Here is a 15,243-nt window from a genome sequence, read left to right as displayed (position 1 = left end):
AGCACGAAAGTGTAAAACTTGGGAACATACTTGAGAGCAAAGATCACATTCAATCTCATTCAAGGCACGGATGTGAATGCAACGGGATGAAATTACTGAAATGATGCCTGCCCTCGAACTGTGATGATGGACTACCCGACTTGCCAATAATATTGGGTTCTGGTGTATTGAAATACAGGAGCTGCTGGATTTGTGTGTTTTCTTACCCCCTCACCATAGTTTGTCAAATGTTTAAACAACTGAACTTATATTCAAGGTTTGTTTCTCTTCATATGTTTTACTGGTTTACATTTGTCTCAGCAACCTGTTGAATGATTCTTCTGCTTTCAAAACAAAATGACAACAGGATGAATGCACACACTTGAAAATACAATACATGCAATGTTATGCATCATAGTGATGCAACCTCCTTTCAGTTTCATACTGCATGTCAATTGAAATCCTTACTGAAATGCACACCTTCTCAAGATTGCGCTTGACTGGCGTGTCAGGCACTCAATTACAGCTGTATTATCAAGACAATGTGTTCGTTTTGTAAAATATAGTTCCGGTCTGGTGTGGCACCCCAGCTAACGCACAACGTTGCCACAACGTTTCGTGTTAGCAGGGACTGTCTGCGGCGCGCTGGTGTGTCCCGGACTTTAGAGTAGAGAGACAGTTCAACTGCAAGTATGAGCGGCAGAAACGGATATTGCCTTCCCTTTAAGTAGAGCGTCAGGGACAGCCTCCCTGGCTTACGGCCATACTAGCCTGAATACGCCCGATCTCGTCCGATCTCGGAAGCTAAGCAGGCTCGGGCCTGGTCAGTACTTGGATGGGAGACCGCCTGGGAATACCAGGTGCTGTAAGCTTTTGCATCTTTTACACACCAGAGGGCGACAAATCACGAGTTTTAACTTTGGATACACGCAATTTCATCATTATTTCAGATTTGACTTCCCCAAATACACAGGCATACAATAGATCTTGTTCTCCAACGTAAACGGTCCCTAGTAACTAGGGTACATTCGTAAATAAATTGAGCATCATGGCTAGAAGTGACTAAATGTTGCCTAATCTTTCTCATCGAGAAATGACACAATTACAGCAACACAAAAAGGAACTCCACCGGACAAAGTTCAGTGCTCACAAGGAGCCTCATTCAACACACACGGTTCCATTCCCATTCATGCAAAGCACGAAAGTGTAAAACTTGGGAACATACTTGAGAGCAAAGATCACATTCAATCTCATTCAAGGCACGGATGTGAATGCAACGGGATGAAATTACTGAAATGATGCCTGCCCTCGAACTGTGATGATGGACTACCCGACTCGCCAATAATATTGGGTTCTGGTGTATTGAAATACAGGAGCTGCTGGATTTGTGTGTTTTCTTACCCCCTCACCATAGTTTGTCAAATGTTTAAACAACTGAACTTATATTCAAGGTTTGATTCTCTTCATATGTTTTACTGGTTTACATTTGTCTCAGCAACCTGTTGAATGATTCTTCTGCTTTCAAAACAAAATGACAACAGGATGAATGCACACACTTGAAAATACAATACATGCAATGTTATGCATCATAGTGATGCAACCTCCTTTCAGTTTCATACTGCATGTCAATTGAAATCCTTACTGAAATGCACACCTTCTCAAGATTGCGCTTGACTGGCGTGTCAGGCACTCAATTACAGCTGTTTTATCAAGACAATGTGTTCGTTTTGTAATATATAGTTCCGGTCTGGTGTGGCACCCCAGCTAACGCACAACGTTGCCACAATGTTGCCACAACGTGGCGTGTTAGCAGGGACTGGCTGCGGCGCGCTGGTGTGTCCCGGGCTTTAGAGTAGAGAGACAGTTCAACTGCAAGTATGAGCGGCAGAAACGGATATTGCCTTCCCTTTAAGTAGAGCGTCAGGGACAGCCTCCCTGGCTTACGGCCATACTAGCCTGAATACGCCCGATCTCGTCCGATCTCGGAAGCTAAGCAGGCTCGGGCCTGGTCAGTACTTGGATGGGAGAGCGCCTGGGAATACCAGGTGCTGTAAGCTTTTGCATCTTTTACACACCAGAGGGCGACAAATCACGATTTTTAACTTTGGATACGCGCAATTTCATCATTATTTCAGATTTGACTTCCCCAAATACACAGGCATGCAATAGATCTTGTTCTCCAACGTAAACGGTCCCTAGTAACTAGGGTACATTCGTAAATAAATTGAGCATCATGGCTAGAAGTGACTAAATGTTGCCTAATCTTTCTCATCGAGAAATGACACAATTACAGCAACACAAAAAGGAACTCCACCGGACAAAGTTCAGTGCTCACAAGGAGCCTCATTCAACACACACGGTTCCATTCCCATTCATGCAAAGCACAAAAGTGTAAAACTTGGGAACATACTTGAGAGCAAAGATCACATTCAATCTCATTCAAGGCACGGATGTGAATGCAACGGGATGAAATTACTGAAATGATGCCTGCCCTCGAACTGTGATGATGGACTACCCGACTCGCCAATAATATTGGGTTCTGGTGTATTGAAATACAGGAGCTGCTGGATTTGTGTGTTTTCTTACCCCCTCACCATAGTTTGTCAAATGTTTAAACAACTGAACTTATATTCAAGGTTTGTTTCTCTTCATATGTTTTACTGGTTTACATTTGTCTCAGCAACCTGTTGAATGATTCTTCTGCTTTCAAAACAAAATGACAACAGGATGAATGCACACACTTGAAAATACAATACATGCAATGTTATGCATCATAGTGATGCAACCTCCTTTCAGCTTCATACTGCATGTCAATTGAAATCCTTACTGAAATGCACACCTTCTCAAGATTGAGCTTGACTGGCGTGTCAGGCACTCAATTACAGCTGTTTTATCAAGACAATGTGTTCGTTTTGTAAAAAATAGTTCCGGTCTGGTGTGGCACCCCAGCTAACGCACAACGTTGCCACAATGTGGCATGTAAGCAGGGACTGTCTGCGGCGCGCTGGTGTGTCCCGGGCTTTAGAGTAGAGAGACAGTTCAACTGTAAGTATGAACGGCAGAAACGGATATTGCCTTCCCTTTAAGTAGAGCGTCAGGGACAGCCTCCCTGGCTTACGGCCATACTAGCCTGAATACGCCCGATCTCGTCTGATCTTGGAAGCTAAGCAGGCTCGGGCCTGGTCAGTACTTGGATGGGAGACCGCCTGGGAATACCAGGTGCTGTAAGCTTTTTCATCTTTTACACACCAGAGGGCGACAAATCACGAGTTTTAACTTTGGATACACGCAATTTCATCATTATTTCAGATTTGACTTCCCCAAATACACAGGCATCCAATAGATCTTGTTCTCCAACGTAAACGGTCCGTAGTAACTAGGGTACATTCGTAAATAAATTGAGCATCATGGCTAGAAGTGACTAAATGTTGCCTAATCTTTCTCATCGAGAAATGACACAATTACAGCAACACAAAAAGGAACTCCACCGGACAAAGTTCAGTGCTCACAAGGAGCCTCATTCAACACACACGGTTCCATTCCCATTCATGCAAAGCACGAAAGTGTAAAACTTGGGAACATACTTGAGAGCAAAGATCACATTCAATCTCATTCAAGGCACGGATGTGAATGCAACGGGATGAAATTACTGAAATGATGCCTGCCCTCGAACCCGGATGATGGACTACCCGACTCGCCAATAATATTGGGTTCTGGTGTATTGAAATACAGGAGCTGCTGGATTTGTGTGTTTTCTTACCCCCTCACCATAGTTTGTCAAATGTTTAAACAACTGAACTTATATTCAAGGTTTGTTTCTCTTCATATGTTTTACTGGTTTACATTTGTCTCAGCAACCTGTTGAATGATTCTTCTGCTTTCAAAACAAAATGACAACAGGATGAATGCACACACTTGAAAATACAATACATGCAATGTTATGCATCATAGTGATGCAACCTCCTTTCAGTTTCATACTGCATGTCAATTGAAATCCTTATTGAAATGCACACCTTCTCAAGATTGCGCTTGACTGGCGTGTCAGGCACTCAATTACAGCTGTATTATCAAGACAATGTGTTCGTTTTGTAAAATATAGTTCCGGTCTGGTGTGGCACCCCAGCTAACGCACAACGTTGCCACAACGTTTCGTGTTAGCAGGGACTGTCTGCGGCGCGCTGGTGTGTCCCGGACTTTAGAGTAGAGAGACAGTTCAACTGCAAGTATGAGCGGCAGAAACGGATATTGCCTTCCCTTTAAGTAGAGCGTCAGGGACAGCCTCCCTGGCTTACGGCCATACTAGCCTGAAAACGCCCGATCTCGTCCGATCTCGGAAGCTAAGCAGGCTCGGGCCTGGTCAGTACTTGGATGGGAGACTGCCTGGGAATACCAGGTGCTGTAAGCTTTTGCATCTTTTACACACCAGAGGGCGACAAATCACGAGTTTTAACTTTGGATACACGCAATTTCATCATTATTTCAGATTTGACTTCCCCAAATACACAGGCATACAATAGATCTTGTTCTCCAACGTAAACGGTCCCTAGTAACTAGGGTACATTCGTAAATAAATTGAGCATCATGGCTAGAAGTGACTAAATGTTGCCTAATCTTTCTCATCGAGAAATGACACAATTACAGCAACACAAAAAGGAACTCCACCGGACAAAGTTCAGTGCTCACAAGGAGCCTCATTCAACACACACGGTTCCATTCCCATTCATGCAAAGCACGAAAGTGTAAAACTTGGGAACATACTTGAGAGCAAAGATCACATTCAATCTCATTCAAGGCACGGATGTGAATGCAACGGGATGAAATTACTGAAATGATGCCTGCCCTCGAACTGTGAAGATGGACTACCCGACTCGCCAACAATATTGGGTTCTGGTGTATTGAAATACAGGAGCTGCTGGATTTGTGTGTTTTCTTACCCCCTCACGATAGTTTGTCAAATGTTTAATCAACTGAACTTATATTCAAGGTTTGTTTCTCTTCATATGTTTTACTGGTTTACATTTGTCTCAGCAACCTGTTGAATGATTCTTCTGCTTTCAAAACAAAATGACAACAGGATGAATGCACACACTTGAAAATACAATACATGCAATGTTATGCATCATAGTGATGCAACCTCCTTTCAGTTTCATACTGCATGTCAATTGAAATCCTTACTGAAATGCACAGCATCTCAAGATTGCGCTTGACTGGCGTGTCAGGCACTCAATTACAGCTGTTTTATCAAGACAATGTGTTCGTTTTGTAATATATAGTTCCGGTCTGGTGTGGCACCCCAGCTAACGCACAACGTTGCCACAACGTTTCGTGTTAGCAGGGACTGTCTGCAGCGTGCTGGTGTGTCCCGGACTTTAGAGTAGAGAGACAGTTCAACTGCAAGTATGAGTGGCAGAAACGGATATTGCCTTCCCTTTAAGTAGAGGGTCAGGGACAGCCTCCCTGGCTTACGGCCATACTAGTCTGAATACGCCCGATCTCGTCCGATCTCGGAAGCTAAGCAGGTTCGGGCCTGGTTAGTACTTGGATGGGAGACCGCCTGGGAATACCAGGTGCTGTAAGCTTTTGCATCTTTTACACACCAGAGGGCGACAAATCACGAGTTTTAACTTTGGATACACGCAATTTCATCATTATTTCAGATTTGACTTCCCCAAATTCACAGGCATACAATAGATCTTGTTCTCCAACGTAAACGGTCCCTAGTAACTAGGGTACATTCGTAAATAAATTGAGCATCATGGCTAGAAGTGACTAAATGTTGCCTAATCTTTCTCATCGAGAAATGACACAATTACAGCAACACAAAAAGGAACTCCACCGGGCAATGTTCAGTGTTCACAAGGAGCCTCATTCAACACGCACAGTTCCATTCCCATTCATGCAAAGCACGAAAGTGTAAAACTTGGGAACATACTTGAGAGCAAAGATCACATTCAATCTCATTCAAGGCACGGATGTGAATGCAACGGGATGAAATTACTGAAATGATGCCTGCCCTCGAACTGTGATGATGGACTACCCGACTCGCCAATAATATTGGGTTCTGGTGTATTGAAATACAGGAGCTGCTGGATTTGTGTGTTTTCTTACCCCCTCACCATAGTTTGTCAAATGTTTAAACAACTGAACTTATATTCAAGGTTTGTTTCTCTTCATATGTTTTACTGGTTTACATTTGTCTCAGCAACCTGTTGAATGATTCTTCTGCTTTCAAAACAAAATGACAACAGGATGAATGCACACACTTGAAAATATAATACATGCAATGTTATGCATCATAGTGATGCAACCTCCTTTCAGTTTCATACTGCATGTCAATTGAAATCCTTACTGAAATGCACACCTTCTCAAGATTGCGCTTGACTGGCGTGTCAGGCACTCAATTACAGCTGTTTTATCAAGACAATGTGTTCGTTTTGTAAAATATAGTTCCGGTCTGGTGTGGCACCCCAGCTAACGCACAACGTTGCCACAACGTTGCCACAACGTTTCGTGTTAGCAGGGACTGTCTGCGGCGCGCTGGTGTGTCCCGGACTTTAGAGTAGAGAGACAGTTCATTTGCAAGTATGAGCGGCAGAAACGGATATTGCCTTCCCTTTAAGTAGAGCGTCAGGGACAGCCTCCCTGGCTTACGGCCATACTAGCCTGAATACGCCCGATCTCGGAAGCTAAGCAGGCTCGGGCCTGGTCAGTACTTGGATGGGAGACTGCCTGGGATTACCAGGTGCTGTAAGCTTTTGCATCTTTTACACACCAGAGGGCGACAAATCACGAGTTTTAACTTTGGATACACGCAATTTCATCATTATTTCAGATTTGACTTCCCCAAATACACAGGCATACAATAGATCTTGTTCTCCAACGTAAACGGTCCCTAGTAACTAGGGTACATTCGTAAATAAATTGAGCATCATGGCTAGAAGTGACTAAATGTTGCCTAATCTTTCTCATCGAGAAATGACACAATTACAGCAACACAAAAAGGAACTCCACCGGACAAAGTTCAGTGCTCACAAGGAGCCTCATTCAACACACACGGTTCCATTCCCATTCATGCAAAGCACGAAAGTGTAAAACTTGGGAACATACTTGAGAGCAAAGATCACATTCAATCTCATTCAAGGCACGGATGTGAATGCAACGGGATGAAATTACTGAAATGATGCCTGCCCTCGAACTGTGATGATGGACTACCCGACTCGCCAATAATATTGGGTTCTGGTGTATTGAAATACAGGAGCTGCTGGATTTGTGTGTTTTCTTACCCCCTCACCATAGTTTGTCAAATGTTTAAACAACTGAACTTATATTCAAGGTTTGTTTCTCTTCATATGTTTTACTGGTTTACATTTGTCTCAGCAACCTGTTGAATGATTCTTCTGCTTTCAAAACAAAATGACAACAGGATGAATGCACACACTTGAAAATACAATACATGCAATGTTATGCATCATAGTGATGCAACCTCCTTTCAGTTTCATACTGCATGTCAATTGAAATCCTTACTGAAATGCACACCTTCTCAAGATTGCGCTTGACTGGCGTGTCAGGCACTCAATTACAGCTGTATTATCAAGACAATGTGTTCGTTTTGTAAAATATAGTTCCGGTCTGGTGTGGCACCCCAGCTAACGCACAACGTTGCCACAACGTTTCGTGTTAGCAGGGACTGTCTGCGGCGCGCTGGTGTGTCCCGGACTTTAGAGTAGAGAGACAGTTCAACTGCAAGTATGAGCGGCAGAAACGGATATTGCCTTCCCTTTAAGTAGAGCGTCAGGGACAGCCTCCCTGGCTTACGGCCATACTAGCCTGAATACGCCCGATCTCGTCCGATCTCGGAAGCTAAGCAGGCTCGGGCCTGGTCAGTACTTGGATGGTAGACCGCCTGGGAATACCAGGTGCTGTAAGCTTTTGCATCTTTTACACACCAGAGGGCGACAAATCACGAGTTTTAACTTTGGATACACGCAATTTCATCATTATTTCAGATTTGACTTCCCCAAATACACAGGCATACAATAGATCTTGTTCTCCAACGTAAACGGTCCCTAGTAACTAGGGTACATTCGTAAATAAATTGAGCATCATGGCTAGAAGTGACTAAATGTTGCCTAATCTTTCTCATCGAGAAATGACACAATTACAGCAACACAAAAAGGAACTCCACCGGACAAAGTTCAGTGCTCACAAGGAGCCTCATTCAACACACACGGTTCCATTCCCATTCATGCAAAGCACGAAAGTGTAAAACTTGGGAACATACTTGAGAGCAAAGATCACATTCAATCTCATTCAAGGCACGGATGTGAATGCAACGGGATGAAATTACTGAAATGATGCCTGCCCTCGAACTGTGATGATGGACTACCCGACTCGCCAATAATATTGGGTTCTGGTGTATTGAAATACAGGAGCTGCTGGATTTGTGTGTTTTCTTACCCCCTCACCATAGTTTGTCAAATGTTTAAACAACTGAACTTATATTCAAGGTTTGATTCTCTTCATATGTTTTACTGGTTTACATTTGTCTCAGCAACCTGTTGAATGATTCTTCTGCTTTCAAAACAAAATGACAACAGGATGAATGCACACACTTGAAAATACAATACATGCAATGTTATGCATCATAGTGATGCAACCTCCTTTCAGTTTCATACTGCATGTCAATTGAAATCCTTACTGAAATGCACACCTTCTCAAGATTGCGCTTGACTGGCGTGTCAGGCACTCAATTACAGCTGTTTTATCAAGACAATGTGTTCGTTTTGTAATATATAGTTCCGGTCTGGTGTGGCACCCCAGCTAACGCACAACGTTGCCACAATGTTGCCACAACGTGGCGTGTTAGCAGGGACTGTCTGCGGCGCGCTGGTGTGTCCCAGGCTTTAGAGAAGAGAGACAGTTCAACTGTAAGTATGAACGGCAGAAACGGATATTGCCTTCCCTTTAAGTAGAGCGTCAGGGACAGCCTTCCTGGCTTACGGCCCTACTAGCCTGAATACGCCCGATCTCGTCCGATCTCGGAAGCTAAGCAGGCTCGTTCCTGGTCAGTACTTGCATGGGAGACCGCCTGGGAATACCAGGTGCTGTAAGCTTTTGCATCTTTTACACACCAGAGGGCGACAAATCACGAGTTTTAACTTTGGATACACGCAATTTCATCATTATTTCAGATTTGACTTCCCCAAATACACAGGCATACAATAGATCTTGTTCTCCAACGTAAACGGTCCCTAGTAACTAGGGTACATTCGTAAATAAATTGAGCATCATGGCTAGAAGTGACTAAATGTTGCCTAATCTTTCTCATCGAGAAATGACACAATTACAGCAACACAAAAAGGAACTCCACCGGACAAAGTTCAGTGCTCACAAGGAGCCTCATTCAACACACACGGTTCCATTCCCATTCATGCAAAGCACGAAAGTGTAAAACTTGGGAACATACTTGAGAGCAAAGATCACATTCAATCTCATTCAAGGCACGGATGTGAATGCAACGGGATGAAATTACTGAAATGATGCCTGCCCTCGAACTGTGATGATGGACTACCCGACTCGCCAATAATATTGGGTTCTGGTGAATTGAAATACAGGAGCTGCTGGATTTGTGTGTTTTCTTACCCCCTCACCATAGTTTGTCAAATGTTTAAACAACTGAACTTATATTCAAGGTTTGTTTCTCTTCATATGTTTTACTGGTTTACATTTGTCTCAGCAACCTCAGCAAGAATGATTCTTCTGCTTTCAAAACAAAATGACAACAGGATGAATGCACACACTTGAAAATACAATACATGCAATGTTATGCATCATAGTGATGCAACCTCCTTTCAGTTTCATACTGCATGTCATTTGAAATCCTTATTGAAATGCACACCTTCTCAAGATTGCGCTTGACTGGCGTGTCAGGCACTCAATTACAACTGTATTATCAAGACAATGTGTTCGTTTTGTAAAATATAGTTCCGGTCTGGTGTGGCACCCCAGCTAACGCACAACGTTGCCACAACGTTTCGTGTTAGCAGGGACTGTCTGCGGCGCGCTGGTGTGTCCCGGACTTTAGAGTAGAGAGACAGTTCAACTGCAAGTATGAGCAGCAGAAACGGATATTGCCTTCCCTTTAAGTAGAGCGTCAGGGACAGCCTCCCTGGCTTACGGCCATACTAGCCTGAATACGCCAGATCTCGTCCGATCTCGGAAGCTAAGCAGGCTCGTTCCTGGTCAGTACTTGCATGGGAGACCGCCTGGGAATACCAGGTGCTGTAAGCTTTTGCATCTTTTACACACCAGAGGGCGACAAATCACGAGTTTTAACTTTGGATACACGCAATTTCATCATTATTTCAGATTTGACTTCCCCAAATACACAGGCATACAATAGATCTTGTTCTCCAACGTAAACGGTCCCTAGTAACTAGGGTACATTCGTAAATAAATTGAGCATCATGGCTAGAAGTGACTAAATGTTGCCTAATCTTTCTCATCGAGAAATGACACAATTACAGCAACACAAAAAGGAACTCCACCGGACAAAGTTCAGTGCTCACAAGGAGCCTCATTCAACACACACGGTTCCATTCCCATTCATGCAAAGCACGAAAGTGTAAAACTTGGGAACATACTTGAGAGCAAAGATCACATTCAATCTCAATCAAGGCACGGATGTGAATGCAACGGGATGAAATTACTGAAATGATGCCTGCCCTCGAACTGTGATGATGGACTACCCGACTCGCCAATAATATTGGGTTCTGGTGTATTGAAATACAGGAGCTGCTGGATTTGTGTGTTTTCTTACCCCCTCACCATAGTTTGTCAAATGTTTAAACAACTGAACTTATATTCAAGGTTTGTTTCTCTTCATATGTTTTACTGGTTTACATTTGTCTCAGCAACCTGTTGAATGATTCTTCTGCTTTCAAAGCAAAATGACAACAGGATGAATGCACACACTTGAAAATACAATACATGCAATGTTATGCATCATAGTGATGCAACCTCCTTTCAGTTTCATACTGCATGTCAATTGAAATCCTTACTGAGATGCACACCTTCTCAAGATTGCGCTTGACAGGCGTGTCAGGAACTCAATTACAGCTGTTTTATCAAGACAATGTGTTCGTTTTGTAAAATATAGTTCCGGTCTGGAGTGGCACCCCAGCTAACGCACAACGTTGCCACAACGTTTCGTGTTAGCAGGGACTGTCTGCGGCGCGCTGGTGTGTCCCGGACTTTAGAGTAGAGAGACAGTTCAACAGCAAGTATGAGCGACAGAAACGGATATTGCCTTCCCTTTAAGTAGAGCGTCAGGGACAGCTTCCCTGGCTTACGGCCATACTAGCCTGAATACGCCCGATCTCGTCCGATCTTGGAAGCTAAGCAGGCTCGGGCCTGGTCAGTACTTGGATGGGAGACCGCCTGGGAATACCAGGTGCTGTAAGTTTTTGCATCTTTTACACACCAGAGGGCAACAAATCACGAGTTTTAACTTTGGATACACGCAATTTCATCATTATTTCAGATTTGACTTCCCCAAATACACAGGCATACAATAGATCTTGTTCTCCAACGTAAACGGTCCCTAGTAACTAGGGTACATTCGTAAATAAATTGAGCATCATGGCTAGAAGTGACTAAATGTTGCCTAATCTTTCTCATCGAGAATTGACACAATTACAGCAACACAAAAAGGAACTCCACCGGACAAAGTTCAGTGCTCACAAGGAGCCTCATTCAACACACACGGTTCCATTCCCATTCATGCAAAGCACGAAAGTGTAAAACTTGGGAACATACTTGAGAGCAAAGATCACATTCAATCTCATTCAAGGCACGGATGTGAATGCAACGGGATGAAATTACTGAAATGATGCCTGCCCTCGAACTGTGATGATGGACTACCCGACTCGCCAATAATATTGGGTTCTGGTGTATTGAAATACAGGAGCTGCTGGATTTGTGTGTTTTCTTACCCCCTCACCATAGTTTGTCAAATGTTTAAACAACTGAACTTATATTCAAGGTTTGTTTCTCTTCATATGTTTTACTGGTTTACATTTGTCTCAGCAACCTGTTGAATGATTCTTCTGCTTTCAAAACAAAATGACAACAGGATGAATGCACACACTTGAAAATACAATACATGCAATGTTATGCATCATAGTGATGCAACCTCCTTTCAGTTTCATACTGCATGTCAATTGAAATCCTTTTTAAAATGCACACCTTCTCAAGATTGCGCTTTACTGGCGTGTCAGGAACTCAATTACAGCTGTATTATCAAGACAATGTGTTCGTTTTGTAAAATATAGTTCCGGTCTGGTGTGGCACCCCAGCTAACGCACAACGTTGCCACAACGTTTCGTGTTAGCAGGGACTGTCTGCGGCGCGCTGGTGTGTCCCGGACTTTAGAGTAGAGAGACAGTTCAACAGCAAGTATGAGCGACAGAAACGGATATTGCCTTCCCTTTAAGTAGAGCGTCAGGGACAGCTTCCCTGGCTTACGGCCATACTAGCCTGAATACGCCCGATCTCGTCCGATCTTGGAAGCTAAGCAGGCTCGGGCCTGGTCAGTACTTGGATGGGAGACCGCCTGGGAATACCAGGTGCTGTAAGTTTTTGCATCTTTTACACACCAGAGGGCAACAAATCACGAGTTTTAACTTTGGATACACGCAATTTCATCATTATTTCAGATTTGACTTCCCCAAATACACAGGCATACAATAGATCTTGTTCTCCAACGTAAACGGTCCCTAGTAACTAGGGTACATTCGTAAATAAATTGAGCATCATGGCTAGAAGTGACTAAATGTTGCCTAATCTTTCTCATCGAGAAATGACACAATTACAGCAACACAGAAAGGAACTCCACCGGACAAAGTTCAGTGCTCACAAGGAGCCTCATTCAACACACACGGTTCCATTCCCATTCATGCAAAGCACGAAAGTGTAAAACTTGGGAACATACTTGAGAGCAAAGATCACATTCAATCTCATTCAAGGCACGGATGTGAATGCAACGGGATGAAATTACTGAAATGATGCCTGCCCTCGAACTGTGATGATGGACTACCCGACTCGCCAATAATATTGGGTTCTGGTGTATTGAAATACAGGAGCTGCTGGATTTGTGTGTTTTCTTACCCCCTCACCATAGTTTGTCAAATGTTTATACAACTGAACTTATATTCAAGGTTTGTTTCTCTTCATATGTTTTACTGGTTTACATTTGTCTCATCAACCTGTTGAATGATTCTTCTGCTTTCAAAACAAAATGACAACAGGATGAATGCACACACTTGAAAATACAATACATGCAATGTTATGCATCATAGTGATGCAACCTCCTTTCAGTTTCATACTGCATGTCAATTGAAATCCTTACTGAAATGCACACCTTCTCAAGATTGCGCTTGACTGGCGTGTCAGGCACTCAATTACAGCTGTTTTATCAAGACAATGTGTTCGTTTTGTAAAATATAGTTCCGGTCTGGTGTGGCACCCCAGCTAACGCACAACGTTGCCACAACTTTTCGTGTTAGCAGGGACTGTCTGCGGCGCGCTGGTGTGTCCCGGACTTTAGAGTAGAGAGACAGTTCAACTGCAAGTATGAGCGGCAGAAACGGATATTGCCTTCCCTTTAAGTAGAGCGTCAGGGACAGCTTCCCCTGCTTACGGCCATACTAGCCTGAATACGCCCGATCTCGTCCGATCTCGGAAGCTAAGCAGGCTCCGGCCTGGTCAGTACTTGGATGGGAGACCGCATGGGAATACCAGGTGCTGTAAGCTTTTGCATCTTTTACACACCAGAGGGCGACAAATCACGAGTTTTAACTTTGGATACACGCAATTTCATCATTATTTCAGATTTGACTTCCCCAAATACACAGGCATACAATAGATCTTGTTCTCCAACGTAAACGGTCCCTAGTAACTAGGGTACATTCGTAAATAAATTGAGCATCATGGCTAGAAGTGACTAAATGTTGCCTAATCTTTCTCATCGAGAAATGACACAATTACAGCAACACAAAAAGGAACTCCACCGGACAAAGTTCAGTGTTCACAAGGAGCCTCATTCAACACACACGGTTCCATTCCCATTCATGCAAAGCACGAAAGTGTAAAACTTGGGAACATACTTGAGAGCAAAGATCACATTCAATCTCATTCAAGGCACGGATGTGAATGCAACGGGATGAAATTACTGAAATGATGCCTGCCCTCGAACTGTGATGATGGACTACCCGACTCGCCAATAATATTGTGTTCTGGTGTATTGAAATACAGGAGCTGCTGGATTTGTGTGTTTTCTTACCCCCTCACCATAGTTTGTCAAATGTTTAAACAACTGAACTTATATTCAAGGTTTGTTTCTCTTCATATGTTTTACTGGTTTACATTTGTCTCAGCAACCTGTTGAATGATTCTTCTGCTTTCAAAACAAAATGACAACAGGATGAATGCACACACTTGAAAATACAATACATGCAATGTTATGCATCATAGTGATGCAACCTCCTTTCAGTTTCATACTGCATGTCAATTGAAATCCTTACTGAAATGCACACCTTCTCAAGATTGCGCTTGACTGGCGTGTCAGGCACTCAATTACAGCTGTTTTATCAAGACAATGTGTTCGTTTTGTAAAATACAGTTACGGTCTGGTGTGGCACCCCAGCTAACGCACAACGTTGCCACAACGTTTCGTGTTAGCAGGGACTGTCTGCGGCGCGCTGGTGTGTCCCGGACTTTAGAGTAGAGAGACAGTTCAACTGCAAGTATGAGCGGCAGAAACGGATATTGCCTTCCCTTTAAGTAGAGCATCAGGGACAGCCTCCCAGGCTTACGGCCATACTAGCCTGAATACGCCCGATCTCGTCCGATCTCGGAAGCTAAGCAGGCTCCGGCCTGGTCAGTACTTGGATGGGAGACCGCCTGGGAATACCAGGTGCTGTAAGCTTTTGCACCTTTTACACACCAGAGGGCGACAAATCACGAGTTTTAACTTTGGATTCACACAATTTCATCATTATTTCAGATTTGACTTCCCCAAATACACAGGCATACAATAGATCTTGTTCTCCAACGTAAACGGTCCCTAGTAACTAGGGTACATTCGTAAATAAATTGAGCATCATGGCTAGAAGTGACTAAATGTTGCCTAATCTTTCTCTTCGAGAAATGACACAATTACAGCAACACAAAAAGGAACTCCACCGGACAAAGTTCAGTGCTCAC

General features: G+C 43.5%; 12 non-coding genes and 1 pseudogene across 12 annotated transcripts; all 13 read left to right on the top strand.

The window, feature by feature from the left end:
* The first annotated feature begins 732 nt into the window (after positions 1-732).
* On the top strand, positions 733-851 carry LOC136757986 (5S ribosomal RNA). Its single transcript, XR_010819795.1, has one exon. It is a non-coding gene; the product is annotated as a 5S ribosomal RNA (ribosomal RNA).
* A 1,066-nt stretch (positions 852-1,917) lies between these two features.
* LOC136756990 (5S ribosomal RNA) lies at positions 1,918-2,036 on the top strand. Its single transcript, XR_010819039.1, has one exon. It is a non-coding gene; the product is annotated as a 5S ribosomal RNA (ribosomal RNA).
* Positions 2,037-3,091: 1,055 nt separating this feature from the next.
* LOC136756646 (5S ribosomal RNA) lies at positions 3,092-3,210 on the top strand. Its single transcript, XR_010818715.1, has one exon. It is a non-coding gene; the product is annotated as a 5S ribosomal RNA (ribosomal RNA).
* A 1,055-nt stretch (positions 3,211-4,265) lies between these two features.
* On the top strand, positions 4,266-4,384 carry LOC136756096 (5S ribosomal RNA). The gene has a single exon (XR_010818199.1). It is a non-coding gene; the product is annotated as a 5S ribosomal RNA (ribosomal RNA).
* Positions 4,385-5,439: 1,055 nt separating this feature from the next.
* Positions 5,440-5,558, top strand: LOC136756325 (5S ribosomal RNA). Its single transcript, XR_010818416.1, has one exon. It is a non-coding gene; the product is annotated as a 5S ribosomal RNA (ribosomal RNA).
* Positions 5,559-6,624: 1,066 nt separating this feature from the next.
* LOC136757758 (uncharacterized) lies at positions 6,625-6,733 on the top strand (annotated as a pseudogene).
* A 1,055-nt stretch (positions 6,734-7,788) lies between these two features.
* On the top strand, positions 7,789-7,907 carry LOC136756379 (5S ribosomal RNA). Its single transcript, XR_010818467.1, has one exon. It is a non-coding gene; the product is annotated as a 5S ribosomal RNA (ribosomal RNA).
* Positions 7,908-8,973: 1,066 nt separating this feature from the next.
* Positions 8,974-9,092, top strand: LOC136757560 (5S ribosomal RNA). The gene has a single exon (XR_010819552.1). It is a non-coding gene; the product is annotated as a 5S ribosomal RNA (ribosomal RNA).
* A 1,058-nt stretch (positions 9,093-10,150) lies between these two features.
* On the top strand, positions 10,151-10,269 carry LOC136757574 (5S ribosomal RNA). Its single transcript, XR_010819564.1, has one exon. It is a non-coding gene; the product is annotated as a 5S ribosomal RNA (ribosomal RNA).
* A 1,055-nt stretch (positions 10,270-11,324) lies between these two features.
* Positions 11,325-11,443, top strand: LOC136756913 (5S ribosomal RNA). Its single transcript, XR_010818965.1, has one exon. It is a non-coding gene; the product is annotated as a 5S ribosomal RNA (ribosomal RNA).
* A 1,055-nt stretch (positions 11,444-12,498) lies between these two features.
* LOC136756911 (5S ribosomal RNA) lies at positions 12,499-12,617 on the top strand. Its single transcript, XR_010818963.1, has one exon. It is a non-coding gene; the product is annotated as a 5S ribosomal RNA (ribosomal RNA).
* A 1,055-nt stretch (positions 12,618-13,672) lies between these two features.
* LOC136756579 (5S ribosomal RNA) lies at positions 13,673-13,791 on the top strand. The gene has a single exon (XR_010818654.1). It is a non-coding gene; the product is annotated as a 5S ribosomal RNA (ribosomal RNA).
* A 1,055-nt stretch (positions 13,792-14,846) lies between these two features.
* On the top strand, positions 14,847-14,965 carry LOC136756466 (5S ribosomal RNA). Its single transcript, XR_010818549.1, has one exon. It is a non-coding gene; the product is annotated as a 5S ribosomal RNA (ribosomal RNA).
* Positions 14,966-15,243: the final 278 nt, after the last annotated feature.

The sequence above is a fragment of the Amia ocellicauda genome, chromosome 8, assembly GCF_036373705.1.
Source record: "Amia ocellicauda isolate fAmiCal2 chromosome 8, fAmiCal2.hap1, whole genome shotgun sequence".
In the NCBI taxonomy this organism is placed as follows: Eukaryota; Metazoa; Chordata; class Actinopteri; order Amiiformes; family Amiidae; genus Amia; species Amia ocellicauda.
Note: the sequence above shows the minus strand (reverse complement) of the source record. Positions and strands in the feature narration are given on the sequence as shown.